This window comes from Martes martes, assembly GCF_963455335.1.
Source record: "Martes martes genome assembly, chromosome: 12".
Taxonomy (NCBI): Eukaryota; Metazoa; Chordata; class Mammalia; order Carnivora; family Mustelidae; genus Martes; species Martes martes.
In genome coordinates, this window is record NC_137900.1 from 83,845,112 (window position 1) to 83,861,148 (window position 16,037).

The 16,037-nt window shown below is 46.2% G+C and overlaps 1 protein-coding gene across 3 annotated transcripts in view; it reads left to right on the top strand.

The window, feature by feature from the left end:
- The window catches only part of MRRF (mitochondrial ribosome recycling factor), a 52,835-nt gene that overhangs the window by 26,189 nt on the left and 10,609 nt on the right, over positions 1 to 16,037 (top strand). The window lies entirely within an intron of this gene.

The window sequence follows — 16,037 nt, forward strand, 5'->3', positions numbered from 1 at the left end:
GTATAATCTCCTTAGAGGAAAGAAACTATGTAAATTAAGATGCCGATATCATTTTAGTAAACTTAATTTTCTAGAAATACGTCATTGTAGTTTAGGAGAAAGGAGGACGGGGACGTGAGGAAGGGAACTAATATGTTGAGTACCGACTACATCCCAGGACCTGGTGGGTGTTTGACATAGACGGGGAAAGTGGGAAAGTATTGTGGTTAAATTTCTGCCTTGGTACCGCAGAAGCATGCAGTTGGGTTCATCCTGTCATGTTTTTAGTTGCATGCCAATGGCAGCTGTCCCTACTTCTCTGAGTCTCAGGGAGATTGTCGGTAGAATATTCACAGGACTTGCCTTCTGTGGTTATTGGGAGATTTCAGTGAGAGTGTACACAAAGATTTTGATGCTTAGCTGGCACCCAGTGAATACTAGCAAAGGTTCCTCCATTCCCTTTCATAAACAGGGAAGAGCACTGTTCATTTTAAGGATGAGGAAGCTGAGAGCCAGAGAAGCGGGGCATTGGTTTTGGGTCAGAGAGCTGGTAATTGACAAAGCTGTGAGAAGGGAAATAATATGCTGAAGCTTCTGTTAGGAGGTTGGGAGGTGTGAGGGAACCAGAAGCATGTGTTCTTAGGATCGGATTCTGATTATAAAATTTCAAGTTTAGTTCTAGCAGAATTTGCCTTTCCTGATTGATCTTGATTCTTCCTTTGCCTAACGATCAGTCTGCAAGTTTTCTGGCCGAACTTTGGCTGCCCAGAGCTAAGTTTTATTTGCAGTTGCAGCAGATGACAGCTAGGACCTAGTCCTCATTATACTCCTCTGATTCTTACATTCTTATTTAAATGAATCTGCTGAGAATGTGACTTTTACTAGAATCTGCCTCTGATCCTTTTGGGAAATAGGGGGAAGACAAATCCTAAACCGACAACAGGTCAGACTTGGAGCCCTTTTTCACAGCCTCGGGGAATCCAGCCCCATGTGGCTGTGCGTAGGTTCTCCTCGTGGCTGTCCTTGGTACAGTACCACTGAACCAGAGACTGGCTTCTGTCTGAACCCACGGGCAGTGTGTACATATTTGTTTTCTCCTCTAGCCAGTGTTCTTTCATTTAGAGAAGTCGGCCTACTGGATGGATTCTCTGGTCATTCCTGTTAATGTTTCAGATTCAGTGAAATCATTCCTTCTACTTTTTCTTTCCTATTTATGTAGTCACATTTGGGGTACTGTTTATTGACCACCTGCTCTGCAGGGGTAGTGCCTGAGGGTGCTGTGCTGAATGCCTTATAGTTTCTCCCCGAATTCTCACAACACTCCCATGAAGTCAGGAGACTGTTCTTATGCCCGTTTGACTTGTGCCCATTCGACTTGTGCCCATTCACAGAAGTGAAACACCTGTTGTCAAAAAGCTACTAAGTTGCAGAAGTAGGTTTAGAACTCAGGTCTTTTTTACTGCCTTTTTCCCCATTCTGGTCTCCCCCATTCAGGTCTCTCTGGAATATTACTCTTTGCCTTCACTGAGTGAAGTGAGTGGGGACCCTGAAAAATTTTGAGCAGGAGATCCTTTCTATCAGGCCAGATTTCCTCCCTGACCTCATTTGCATCTTTATTATGCCCCCAGACAAGCACAAACACACACACACACACACACACACACACACACACACTCACTCTCCATGGCTCATCATTTTACCAACTTTCAGTGAGAAAACCACACAGAGTAGAATGAGGCTGCTTGTTGGAGAGCCCTGACCTCATGTCTGCCTTTCAAGAAACCTGTAAGGAATCATGAATTCACTGAAGAAATAAAAGTACGAGTGATTGACTCACTCCCTGCTGAGGTTGCATTCCTCCTTGATTGTCCCCCTCTGTCGTTATTTTTCATCAATGTCCGCACTGATTTTATTTTAAGTAGAATTAAAGAAAAAATTAAAATACCTCCATCCTGCTCTCCATGGGGAACCACTCTCAGCACCTTGATTTTCTACACTTTTTTCTATGCAGATTCAAACACATGTCTCTATCTCCTCCATTTTTCTTGTAATGATAAGAGATTAAATTACATATACTGTTCTGCATTTGTTTTTTAACTTAACAATGTGTCATTACTCTCTGATGAGAATTCCTCCACACTCTTTTTAAAGGATGCATAGCGGTTGCATTTTACACACAGCATTAACTAGTTCACAGTTGAATGTGTTGGTTGTTGACAGTTTTTCTCTTTTACTAACAGTGTCATAAGGCTCTTCAAGGTTTGCTTCTGGTTCTGCTGGGAGTAGAAAGCGGTAGGCCTAGGGGGACTGTAATTGGGAATCAAGGGAACAGGGGGAGCCTTAGCGTTTCTTAGTGAAGTGGACACTTCAGGGCCAGACAGCCATCTCCAGTGCACCCAAGTGACCCCTCCGGGCTGCTCAGATCCCAACTGCTCTACTCAGTATATTGATTTAAATGTTAAATTCATCCCAAAACACCCTTATAGAAACTTCTGGAATAATGTTTGACCAAATATCTGGGCACCCTGTGGCCTAACTAAATTGGCACATAAAATTCACCACCATAGTTTTATAGACCATTATAAGGATTTTAGTTTTTGCTTGGAATGAAATGGGAAGTCACTGGAGGGTTTTGAGCTAGGGAGTGACGTGATGTGAGTTAGGTTTTGAAAGGCTCATACCGGTTGCTATTTTGAGAATTCTCCTGTAGTACGGAAAGGGTGAAAACAGGGTCCAGTAAGGAGCTTCACCCAGACATGATGATGGCCTGGATAGCTTAGTCATGGTGGAGCTGGTAAGAACTGGTTGAATTCCGGATGTGTTTTACAGAAAAAGCTGCCAGGATTTGCTGGCGGGTTGGTTGTGAATTTAGAAAGAGAGGACTCAAAGATGCTGCCAAGGTTTTTGGTCTGAGCACCTGGGAGGATGGAAGTGCTACTCACTGACAGGGCAGACTGTGGAAGGGCAAGTTGGGTGTAAGCGAAGAACAGGTTTTGTACATGTTTATTTTGAGATACTGTAAGACACCTAAGTGGAAAGGTCAAGTGGGCTGTTTGATCTATGAGTTTAGAGTTCAGAGGACAGGCATGGGCCAGAGAAATCTGGGAGAGGTGAACCTATAGGGGAAGCTGTGAAATTAGGTGAGATTATTTTATAGAGTAATGTAGATCATGACGAGAAGGGGTTTGGTGGCTGTTGCCCTCGTGCTCCACTTCAAGGTTTTCGGGTCAGGGAACTGAGGAGGAGCCAGAAAAGGAGACTGAGACTAAGTGGCCAGAGAACTAGGAGGGCATGGGTCCGGGAAACCAAGCAAAGCATTTTAAAGTGGAGAAAATCATTGGCTATGCTCAACATGGCTCGTGAGTCCAGGGAGAGAAGGTCTGAGAATGATCACTAGTTTTAGCGACCTGATTTATCCACCACTTAATCTCTAGATATAAAGGAAAGCACAGGGGCTTTGGGGTTCAAATCCCTGTTCTGTCACTCTGCGTATGTCAGCTTGGGTCCTATGAGAATCAGATGCCAGGACAGAATCAGATGTGTAAGAGGTTTATGGGAGGAAATGCCCATGGAAGGGACAGAGTGCAGATCTGCCACCAGTGAAGAAAGGAAGAGGGGGATTGGGTGGGAGGAGACCCCCCCTGCAGTGCACCCCTGAGAAAGTCATCCTGGCTGAAGGGGCGTTCCTGAGCAGATTGTCCATTAAAGGAGCCCCTCTGTCATGTACGGCCAGTGCCTAGCAGTCTGGGGTATGTGCCCACTGCTTAATTATTAGAAGCCTCAGCTTCCTTATCTGTAAAATGGGAATCATTTCTTTTTTTTTTTTTTTAAAGATTTTATTTATTTATTTGACAGAGAGAGAACACAAGTAGGCAGAGAGGCAGGCAGAGAGAGAGAGAGGAGGAAGCAGGCTCCCTGCCTAGCAGAGAGCCCGATGCGGGACTCGATCCCAGACCCTGAGATCATGACCTGAGCCGAAGGCAGAGGCTTAACCCACTGAGCCACCCAGGCGCCCAATGGGAATCATTTCTATGGTTGTGAGGAGAATGGGATATCATAACATGGTGCTCTTAGTGTGGGGCTTGGCATGTCATAGGTACCTAATGGATTTTAATTCCTTTATCTGATACTATTTGACATTATCCAATTCTCCTGCTAAAAGAGTTCTTGGAAACATTCTTTTTCTGATTATTTGGAGGTAAAACCAATGATATGTTATTTCTGTTTAGTGATTGCTCTTTTAGTTCTTAACTCTCTCTCTCTTCCTAACTCCCTCCCCCAACCTCATGTTCATTTTTTGTCTATCTTCTCCCCCATTTTTAGGGGTGGGAGGAGTTGAGTCATGATGTTGTAATTATCTTGGAATTTCAGTTGCTCAGGAGTACTATAGTTTGATTGTTAATGAGCATTCAGTAGTTTCTTTGAATGAATTATGGTGAATAAGACCTCCTAAAAGGTATATCCCAAATAAGAAAATCTGAGGACCACCCCTGGCTGTGGTGTGAGATTTGCTTTGTGTTTCTGGTGAGCAGAGGGACCTTGGCTCTTCTCAACACCCTCAGCCCACTGAGCTGCTTGGCAAGGCCTCCCAGTAGTCAGATAGTTGCCCTCATCAGCTCCCACTTTTCCTCCGGGGATCGTCCAGAATGATAGACTTTGTGCCCAGGCGAGGCTCCTTCCCCCAGACTTTGTTCTAAGGTGACAGCATGGGGAGAATTCTACTTGGGCTCAGACCCAGGTGTTTCACCAGATTTCAGTAGAAAGCCCTGTGTTACAGTTCGCCTAGCCCAAATTCCCTTTCCCAAGTGCTTTTCCCCCACCATATCCTGACAAATGGGTTTCTCATGAATAATGACCAGGTTTTTCCAGGGGAGAGCAAGCTGGGTAAGGCGAGAAGGATGGTCCCCAGGTTGAGTTAACCAGGGGTGGGGAGCCGCAGTGCAGCTAGGGAGAAGCAGCACGGAAAGTGGGGGGGAGCCAAGGTTATCATCAGAAAAACTGTAATGGGGAAACCAATAAAGAGAGTTATGTGACCTTATACTAGTTATTTCAGTTCTTTGAGTCTCAGTGTCCTCATCTGTAGAATGGGATAATAATCACATTTACTTTGGGGCAGATTAATTGGGAGAATCTCCTGAGACGGATAAAGGGGAGGCGGAGCAGGAGGGGAGGGAGGGCCTTTGGACGGCGACACAGGCCTGACACCCGTGAAGAGAGGAAAGAAAGTCAGTCAATGAGAGTGAATGGTAGGTTTTAAGTGGTCGCTGTCAAAGTTGCTGTTGTAGCAGAGCATTCCTGTGACCTTCCCTGCATCGGGATGGTGAACTGTTGCAGGGAGCAATATCAGCACTGTGGGTCCCCAGGTGTGGAGACAGGCGTGCCTCCTGTCCTTAACGCTTTCTGTCCAGGAGATGAGCACCGTTCAATGACAAGAACCAGAGAGGCGTAGGACCTTCTTAAACAGCTTTATTGAGATATAATTCAGCCACTTCAGCTGTTCATTTCAGTGGTTTTTGGTAAATTCAGAGTTGTGCCACCATCACCACAATCAATTTTAGGACATTTTTCATCACCCCAAAAAGAAACTCTGTACCCGCCAGCAGTCGCTCACAGCTTTATCCTCTAAACACCCCGCCTCACTTGGGATTGCTGCAGGCAACCACTAATCTGCTTTCTGTCTCTGTGGGTTTCCCTGATCAGAGCATTTCATAGAGATGGAATCACACATTACTTGGTCTTTGGTGATTGGCTTTTTTCCCTTAGCATAATGCTTTCGCGTTCATCCATGTTCTAGCATCTGTAAGCGCTTTGTTCTTTTTATTGCCAACTAATATTCCATTGTAGGGGCATAGACCACATTTTATTTATCCATTCGTAAGTTGATGAACATTTGAGTTGTTTCCGCTTTTTGGCTGTTAGGAATCATGCTGCCACTGTGAAGGTCATTGCACACACTTTTGTGTAAACATACTTTCCATTCTCTTGGGTATATCCATAAGAACAGAGTTGTTGGGTCATATGACAGCTCTTTTTTTTTTAACTTTTTGAGGATCTGCCAAGCTTTTCCATGGAGGCTGCATATCTTCTCTGCCCACCAGTAATGTATGAGGGCTCTAATTTCTGCCTCCCCTTAACGACACTTGTCATTTTAGGTCATTGTTGCTGCCATCACCCCAGTGAGTGTGACATGGTATCTCGTCATGGTTTTGCTTTGTATTTCCCTCATGACTGCTGATGCTGAGCATCTTTTCATGGGCTTGTTTGGCATTTGTGTATCTTCAGAACAATGGCTATTGAAGTTCTTTACCCACTTTTTTTTTTTTTAAGATTTTATTTATTCATTTGACAGACAGAGATCACAGGTAAGCAGAGAGGCAGGCAGAGAGAGAGGAGCAGAGAGCTGCTGAGCAGAGAGCCCAATGCGGGGCTCGATCCCAGGACCCTGAGATCATGACCTGAGCCAAAGGCAGAGGCTTTAACCCACTGAGCTACCCAGGCGCCCCTACCCATTTTTTAATTGAATTTGTTTGTCCTTTTGTTGAGTTGTAAGAGGTCTTTATATATGCTGGAACTAAACTTCTAGATACAGAATTCTTCACCTCTTAATTGTAAAAATGGTACACATTTATTGCAAAAACTCAAATCCTACAGAAAAATAAAAAGTTTTTACTGTATCCAAAATATTTTTCCATGAAGTAATCTGATAAGTTTGATGTATATCCTTCCAAATAATAAAAGATGCATGTACAAACCTATAAGTGTGTATATATATATGTATGTATTTAAGTTTACATGAATGGGATTGAATAGCTGCCTTTTTTCTTTTCTTCCATGCCTTGTGTACATCTCTTCATGGTGATCTCATTGTTTTTGCCAGTGCAGAGAATACCATTTTGAGATGGGTGTAATACAGATAAGGAAACTGGGGCATCAGAAAGTTTAATTTGTTCAAGGTCACAGATTAGTAAACAGAGGAGTCATTATTCAAATCAAATCCGTCTGCTTCTAGAACCCAGGTTCTTGTCACACTCTCACATTGCTCATGGGGCTGTCCACCTGGAGCCCGTCTTCCAGCTCTACGGTCTCCTCAACTAGCTGCTGTAGGGCCTTGTGGACCTTGTACCCGAGTAGTGTGTCTGATGTGTGCATTTCAGGAAACACCCTTTTCTTATACAGCCTACACACGAGCAGACCCTCAGCAGACCTGAAAGGGGAAAAAAGTCAGAGAACAAGGCCGAAGGACCTCATTTGAGCTGGGTCAGCCGCATACTGCATTTGAGCCACTGCAGCTACTTTTCCAGGCCTTTCCTTCTCACCGCCTGCTTGCCACCCGCTGCTTGCTTGGGGCGGCTCATTCTGCTGGCTGGGTTCCAGTCCCTTGTTTCTTCCTGCCTTCCAGGCCCTCGAGGGCCTCCGTGCACTGTTAGGGTGCCTGCCTCCTTCTCTACGGTGTGGCTTCCCACCCAGCCTGCAGCTTTTCAGGCGTGCCTCCTACTACTTTAGGATCCATGTGTGTGAAACGGGGGCTCCCTCCCAGCACATAGGTTCTGGTTGAAACACATAAGAAAGTGCGATCAGGAATCAAGAGTAGAAAATGGACAGAGGAGAAAGTGCCACCAACACCTGTGCAAAAGGTGCACCCTAGAGGACAGGCTCCTCTCCTCCCCGCCCCTCTTCTGTCCTCCCTGCCCCACCGCTGTCCTCTCCACTTTGTGTCCCGCGCCTGTCTACAGAATGTGGCAGCTGATGGCTATAGGTCAGATCACTTTTCCGTGGCAGTCCTCTCTAGATTCCCTTTCTCCTTTCTCCCCATTACACTTGGACTTGTGGGGGAGCCAGAGGAGGAGTAATGAACTATATATCTAAGCAGGCCTTAATGTAAGAGCGGTGCTGTTCTTATCACCTCCCCTAGTAAGAAAAGCTGCTTCCGTTTGTCAGCACCAACAAGGGAGGTCTGGAATGCAAGAGTCGGTTGCACGGGGCTCAGATCCCAGGTCTCCCAGGAACTTGTCCTGTGGCCTTGAGCAGATTACTTGATCTGGCTGAGCCTCCCTCTTCTTCTGTGAAAGCCAGGTAATAGTGTCACTATGTCTGGAGTGTTGTGAGGATTCACGGAGTTAATGCCCGGAGAGTGTGTCCGCTCAGGGCTGGCACAGAGAAAGAGCTCTGCAAAAATTAGGTATCATTATTACTGAAGGGGAGCCCCTGCCATCCGAGTCAGATGTCCAGGCAAACGCAAAAGGACCCTTAGTTAAGCGACAATAATAAGATTCTTCCATATCTCACGGTGGTGTTTTATTTTTTTTTACGTCACTCACAGTTCGTTTTATTTACTTGTTTCCCTCTCTCCCTAGAACATGTATAGGAGTTGCTCCGTCAGTTTCATTCATGGTTGTGTTCCCGGGCCTGGAACACGGCCTTGCGTGTAGGGAGAATGCCAAAATGCCGTCAGTGTTTATGGAATGAATGAAGACGAGCACTTCCTGTGTGCTCACTGCTGTTCTGCCAGCTGTTGGTGCTCACCCGTATATTCCTAAGAGCCCTCTTTTACAGCTGAAGAAATGGAGTCCTAGGGGAATGGGATTCTTCGTGCCCCGTGTCACACGTTAGTAAGTGGAAAAGCAGGCAGTCTTTCTCAGAGCCAGGGCTTGGATCTCCCTCTGCTGTGGTCTCCGTCCGTAGGAGACATCGTCAGTATTTTTATTACTGATAGCATTGACAGCTTTTACATAGTTACTATGTACATAGGCCGAGTTTTTTAACCGTCTGCTCATTTGCTCCCAGCACTCACTGTGGAAGAAATGGAACATTTTTATTACTCCCCCTCCATTTGACAGTTGAGGGAATAATAACAGGTAATGTTTATTGAGGGCATTACTATGTGCCACATACGTATTAATGTTGAATCCTCACAACAGTCCCATTAAGTTAATGGTATTATACACATTTGACAGATGGAAAAACTGAGGCAAAGTGGTAAAATTACCTGTCCAGGGCCACACAGCTAAGTCATGAGAGATCTGAGCCTCAAACCCCAGTGGTCTGGCTTCAGGGACTGTTCTCCTAAGTGCTTCGCCAGATGTCTTCTCAATTCAGAGAGGACAAGTTACTTGTGCCCATCACCCAGCTGGTAGGGGGCAGAGCCGGGACTGAAAACCAAGTCTGCCTTCACCACCAAACCTATGTTCTTTCTCCTGTATGTGAGAGCTGAAGGAAGATTTACCTGCACTCATCTTTGGACTTGGGTTTCTGTCCCACTCGAGTGACAGGGAAGAAATCAGCTGACTTAATCAAGGTCACTCTGCTAAGAATGTGGAGATGTGAGCCCTGACCTCAGCCTTCCTTATCTCTGCATCCTGCTGGGCTGTGGTTTAGCACGGTCTGTCTGGCTTAGCCAGGCCTTTAAGAGTCACAGAACCATCGTCTGCAAGCGGGTGGCCAGTTGTGTCCCCAGAGAGAACTAAAGTGACTGCGGGTGGTAGACGTCCCTCTGAAGTGCAGATATGATTTCCTTCGGGCAAAAAGGACACCTGAGGTCTTTATGAGACATTAGTGTATGGACAGCAGGCTGGGGAGCTGGGGGGTGCGGGTGAGGAAAGAGGGGAGGGGGAAATCGTATACCTAGAAGCATAGGAAGTCTGGCTGAGCTACACAAACAAAAACATTTCCTTCGGGGCCGGGGGCCCCCTGGCAGCGGGCAGCGCCCACCAGCGAACAATGAAGTCGGGCATGTGTCGGCTGCTGATTGCAGGCTGATGCTCCTGCTGGGGGGAGGTCTCCCAGAAGTCGGTGCGGAGGTGGCGAGGTCTGTCTTCGTGGAGCTGTCAGAGAGGTATTTTGATGGGACATTCCCTCGAAGTGCAGCTTTCTTCTCCCCCAGCCTGTCCCCCCTCAGCTGCTGGAGGAGAACGCGTGCCTCCCACTGCCTCCAGTGCTCTCTCGCCTCTGTTCCCACTCTTTCCCTCTCTGCTCACCATCCACTCAGCAGCCCAAGCTCAAGGCACTAAATCTTTTTGACGGTTTTCTCCCGTGCCGTTCACTTCCTGTTCATATCCACAAGCCCCAGAGTGTGGTAACAGTAAGAACGCAGCCCGCCGGTAGTGAGCTTCTATGGCGCACACGAGGCGGTGTGCCAAGGCCCTGCTACCTGTTTTGCTTAATACTGGCTTCTGCCCTCTTAGGATCATTCTTCCTGCCACTTTCTACATGAAGAACCAGTTTAGAGAAGTTGAACAGCATGCTTACAGTTCTAAACCTAGGAAGGAGCAAAGGGGGGATTCCAACTGAAGTCTTCTTGGCTTTGAAGCGTGTTTTTTCCACCTTTTAAAGTCCCCTCTAAGTAACCAGCGATCCTTTTGAAGTCGAGTGTCTGACATATGGTAACTGGGTTTTACTGTAACTGCCCACGCTGAGCAAGGCTTCCTCTGATATACACCTGGTGAATAGCTTTGTACACGTGTCCCATTCTCAGTGAAACAATAGGAAGTATCAGTGCAGTCCGGGGGATTCTCTGCTGTGTGAGTTACCATCAGGGCATGTCCTCTGCTTATTGTTCATGAGAACATGCTCAAGGAATTTTGCAGGAAGGCCCCCATCCAGGATGTTACTGGAAGACCTGCCTGGTAGATATGTACAAACAAAGTGTGACCCTGCCAGCTCAGCCAAAACCCCTGCCTTATGCTGGGAGGCTCTCTGACCCTAGCGGAAAAGGCTGCTGTCTTCATCATCCAGCCAAGAAGCTGTTACAGGGCGGCTCCGCAGCTTCCCATCTGCCTGTCGAGGGGCTCTTGGGTAGACTTTTGCCGGGAGCTTAGATCTCGCTTGGACATCGCCGTCTGCACAAAATACATATCTGGTCATGTTTCCCGGGCCTCCCCCAGACTCACGGGACTGCGTATTACTCTTAGGAACAATCTGCTAGGACACTTCTCAACTTTTTTATCATGGTAAGATACACATAAAAAGTTTACCATTATTTAAAAATGTATAGTTCGTGGTATTAAGTACATTTGCATTGTTGTACAGCCATCTCCAGAACCCGTTTTCATTTTGCAAAACGTAAAGTCTGTACCCATTGAACAGTAACTCCCAATTCCCTTAACCTCCCAGTGAGCCCCTGGAAATTGCTATTCTACTTTCCATCTCTGTGAATTTAACTATTGTAGGTGCCTCACAGAAAGTAGAATCGTGCTGTATTTGTCCTTTTGAGTCTGAGTTATCTCACTTAGTATAATGTTTTCAGGATTCATTGACGCTATCGCATGTGTCAGATTTCCTTCCCTTTCCAGGCTGGATGCAGCTGCCCTGTGTGTGTATACCACCCGTGGGTCTCTTCACTCGTCGGTGGACCGATGAAGCCTCGGTGTGTTGTCCAAGGGCTTGTGTGCATACTCTTGTGCATGCCGGGCTCGCCAGCCTCCTCGTTTGGGACAGTCTTTCTCCTCTTTCTGTCCTCATCCTCACTGCCTTTTTCAGTCCCTCAGAGAGCAGTACCAATCTTCTGACCTGGAAGGATCCCTTTACTTTATACAGACCATTCCGACGGGTGGAAATGACACCCCCCAGCCCCTCCTCTCTTACACGGCCTTTTTTTTTTTTTCTTTAAATGTTGCCTTCTTCTTCTTTTTTAAGATTTATCTATCTATTTATTTATTTATTTATTTGACAGAGACAGAGAGCGAGAGTGCACAAGCAGAGGGAGCGGCAGAAGGAGAGGCAGAAGCAGGCTCCTCACTGAGCAGGGAGCCTGATGCGGGGTTTGATCCCAGGACTCTGGGATTGTGACCTGAGCCAAAAGCAGTCACTTAACCAGTTGAGCCACCCAGGAGCCCTGCCACTCTTACATATCTTAATTTAAATATCACTTAGTTTAAATGTCCCCCATTTTGTTCCTGGAGCCCCACAGGGGACCTCGATCAGACTCCCCTCCCCTGCTAATTATTTTCATAGGACTCTATGTATTTATTGTGCTTATTAGAACCGTAACTTATTGATCAGTTGTGCATGTATTTATTTAATGCCTGCCTTCCTTGCCAGACAGTAAACTCATGTGTTTACTGCTACATCCCTCATGTCTGGCATCGGGGCTGGCACACAGTATGTACCCAGTAAACAGCTGTTGACTGAAACTATAAACTAAATGAATGAATTAGTACCGAAAAGAGAAAATTTCAGGGCTACATGCTGGGAGCATTTGGATTATAAAATGTACATGGGTTGTTAAATTACTAATAGGATCTCAAAAAGTCATCTTGCTGAAGTATCGATTGTTTGCGCTGTCATTTCTCTATTGATAAAAACCTCTAAGCATAAACTCTTCGTTATTTGAAGATGCCTCAGTGAGTGCCGACACGTCAACAGCAGCACCAAAGGCAGCTGACGTCCTCTGAGTGTCTCTTCTCTACCAGGCTTTTGTAGTGTGGATGTTCTATGTGTTCTCTCACGGAATCCTCACAAGAACTCTGAAAGGTAGATGCTAGGGGTTTTTTTGTTTGTTTGTTTTATTTTAATTTCTATTTCCAGATGAGTAGACCAAAGTCCAGAGAGTTTAAATAACTTGCTTGAGATCCCTCAGCCCCTAGTGGTAGGCCCAGAAGTAGAGGGGAATCAGGGGGGCTAAGATTTGTAAGCCCAGGATAGAGCACCACCCCTCCCCGAGGGCCCTTCCCCTCATTAACTGGAAGAGCTCTCCTTCCAGTTTGTTTTAATACATTTATAAATGGAGCCTCTGCCTTGGTTTTCTTTAAAGCCAGAGATTTGTGGCAAAAGAAGAATTTGAAAACTCCAGGCCTGCAGAACAAATTTGACCTTCGCAGCCTCCTGCCCTCCTGCCATTAGATCTCCCACCGTACTTCTGCCTGGAAGGCCCTGTCCTCTCTTCTGCAGTGGACCAAATGCTTCTAAGGCATTTTCCAAATCTAGAGACAGAATGAGTTGTACTTTTCTGCTTGCTCCTCCTGCAGAAGGACCCGTCCCTCTGCCCTAGCAACACCAACGCTCTTTCTCAGTAGTGCCTGACGGGTTTGACTCCACCACTGAGCTGAACCTCCAGGAAGTCGGACCAGGCCCACCTCCTCTCTGAGCTCCTCCGCCTGGCCCAGGATCTGGCACAGACCTCAGGCCTCAGCCAGTGCTTGATGAATGAATGCACGCCAAGTGCAGAGCGGGTGCTCAGAACCGAGAACCGAGAACTGGGCCGAGAGCAGAAGCCCGAGAACAAACTAGTGCATACTCAGAGAACCCCATGCATGCGAGATAGAGATGATCAGATGTATTAATCATGGGTTTGGAAAGGAATTAAGATATTTCCATAATGTAGTATGTTTCTTTTCTAAAACAGATGTGCCCTCATTGTTTCATGAGGAAGTAATTAGGTGTATTTGATTAAAACATTCATAATCGTTATCATTTATTCAGGGCTACTCTATGCTGCTGTCTTTATGGGTGCTTTATATATGTGTTGTGTCTGCTTCTCCCCGTCCCCCTGTGAGGTGTTTTTATTGTCTTCGTTTTAGAGATGAGGCATCTGAGGCTCAGAGAGATTAAGGAGCTTGCCCGAGGATACTCAGCTTCTGGGTGATAGACATGGGAATGCAACGGGTCTGGCTGGCTTCAAACCAGTGCCTTCCCATCAGCCCAGCTGCTTCTGAACTTGTTTTTGAGATACCTTTCAGCCCAACACCCCAAACCAGCACACATACTCCCTTCCCCTCAGCTCTCCCTGTGCCTGCCCCCGCCCCTGCATTCAGCTTTCCATTTCCTTAGATTATCGCCCTGTACTTGCATCCTGAAGCCGAAATGCTTTTGTCACTGACAATAATTGGATGCTATGATGTGTGGAAACTGGTGTTAATAATATACTGTCACATTAATATTAATAAATACAAAGTAACACGTTGTGTTAAAGCCAAATTACATGTATTATGATTTTGTTTTCTCTTTATATAGCCTTTTACTCCTAAGATGTCTTTGAGTCCCAGTGTATATATTTTTTAAAAGATACGGTTTTTTCTTCATGTAAAATGTAAACGTAACAACGTAGTGAAAAGGAAGTTCCTTAGATAAAATTTTTTATTTTATTAAAGGTTGTCTAAACAGTGGGATACCTATTTCAAATTATATATGAAATATAAGATTAAAATAGCTCTCTTTAGAGAAGTTTAAGAGGCTTCTTACAGACTTAGATTCATTTATTTTCTGCTCCTCCTAGTATTTCAGCGGGATTAAGTTTTTTGAATCAGTGGATCAAGTTTTAATTTTCCTGTTCCTTCCTTATACTGACATATGCTTTGGCAGAACTAAAAAGAGACCTAAACATGTCAGCATGATTTTTGTTCAATGAATTAAAAACCATAAAAGTAACAAGATCTGATTCAAATCCCTAAACTCCTGACATGGTGGTTTTGCCCTTTTCAGTCCCAAGATTCATATTACTGACTTTGAAAAGCTTTCTGCCTGGAAGCAGAAGTGATGGCAGCAGTGCATAATTTATTTGAAATAGATTACAAGGGGTGGGCAGCACAGAGGAGGCGAAAGCACACAGGCCAGAGATCTGGATTTGAATCCCGGTCCTGTCACTTAGGCCCTTACACAAGTTGCTCAACATCTGTGTGCCTTGGTTTCCGCCTTGGCAGATGGGAGGATGGGAGTCTAGCTGGAAGAGTTGTTGCGAGGGGCTCTGAGGTGCAGTACTTACAGTACTCACCTGGCAGAGACGGGCTTAATAATGGCAGTAATCAGGATCATTTCTATTTCGAGAATACCTTCAAATAGCTGAATCCAGAAGGATTGATTCATAATGCAGCCGGCCGCTTTGTCTTTAGAGCTCATCTTTTCTCAAAATTCTTTAATTTTTTTCCTCATCCTGTCAGGGGGAAAATAACAGGTAGATGCCACTAAATCTTTTAACACCTGCTTATCACTGCTTCACTTGGAACATATACCCAGAACGTGGATTCGTCCTTACCAAGCAAGAACCACACTGATTTGAGGGTCAGGAACCATATGCCAGTGAGGTCCATTTCAGGACCCGGGGGGCAGAGGAATTTTTCTAAGACTGTTGGTGCTTGAGACAGGTCAGCCTGGGTTTGGCCCAAACTTCTTGGGCTTCGTTTTCTTCATCTGTAAAATGCAGCTCAAGACCTTGCAAGATCCTCCATGGTATGGCTTTCCAGCCTCTTTTCCTGTCACTCTTATTATCTGTGCTCTAATAATTCCTCAGATGAAGCATGGTCTCTTTGCAGCTTCGAGCCTTTGTATATGCCCTTTCTTCCTCCTGGAAGCCCCCCTTGGCGTGCCAGCACAGGCAGCCTGCCCTCATTCTTCAGACCCTAGTGTGTGTGTTAGTCAGGACCGGATGGGTTATGCTACAGTAACAGGCAGCCCCCAAGTCTCCGTGGCTTGGCACAGCCATCTGCTTCTGGCCCCGGCTGCATGATGGACGCTGTTGATCATGGTCACTCTGGAACCCACGCTGATGGGCGCTCCATCTCCACTTGTACTGCGGCGAACAGGAACAAATGTGCTGGAGGCCACACTGGCTTCTAACGCTCCTGCCCCGAGGTGACCCCCTTCATTTCTACTCACATTTCATTGACCAGTGCAAGTCATGGCGCCACACCAAACTTGAGAGGGGAGGGGAAAAATGCCTTCCTACTTGGGAAGCTAAGAACCAGAACACTAGTGAGCAGACGCAAAGACTCCCGCATTTTGGGATTATTTCTTCAGGAGCCTCTTCCTCACTTTGCTGCCTGCCTGAGCTCGGACGGTCGCTGGCGAGTCAGTGGAGCCGCCTTAGTGTTCCTGTGGCTTCCCTCCCCATGCCATGTCCCACACGCCCATTGTAAGTGCCTCTTTGCTTGCCTCTCTCCCTGGCTGAGCTTCCTCGGTCAGTGTTCACCGTAGTACCCTCGTGCCTGCCCCGGCTGTGGTCGGTGAGTCGTCCTCACTGTGCAGAGGACAAAGAAACAGAGACCGAGCAAACTCGCAGGGTCACTTTGCTGGGTTGTTGTGATGAGGGAAGGTAAAATAAGAATCATAACAAGTGCGTCTGGTAGTCA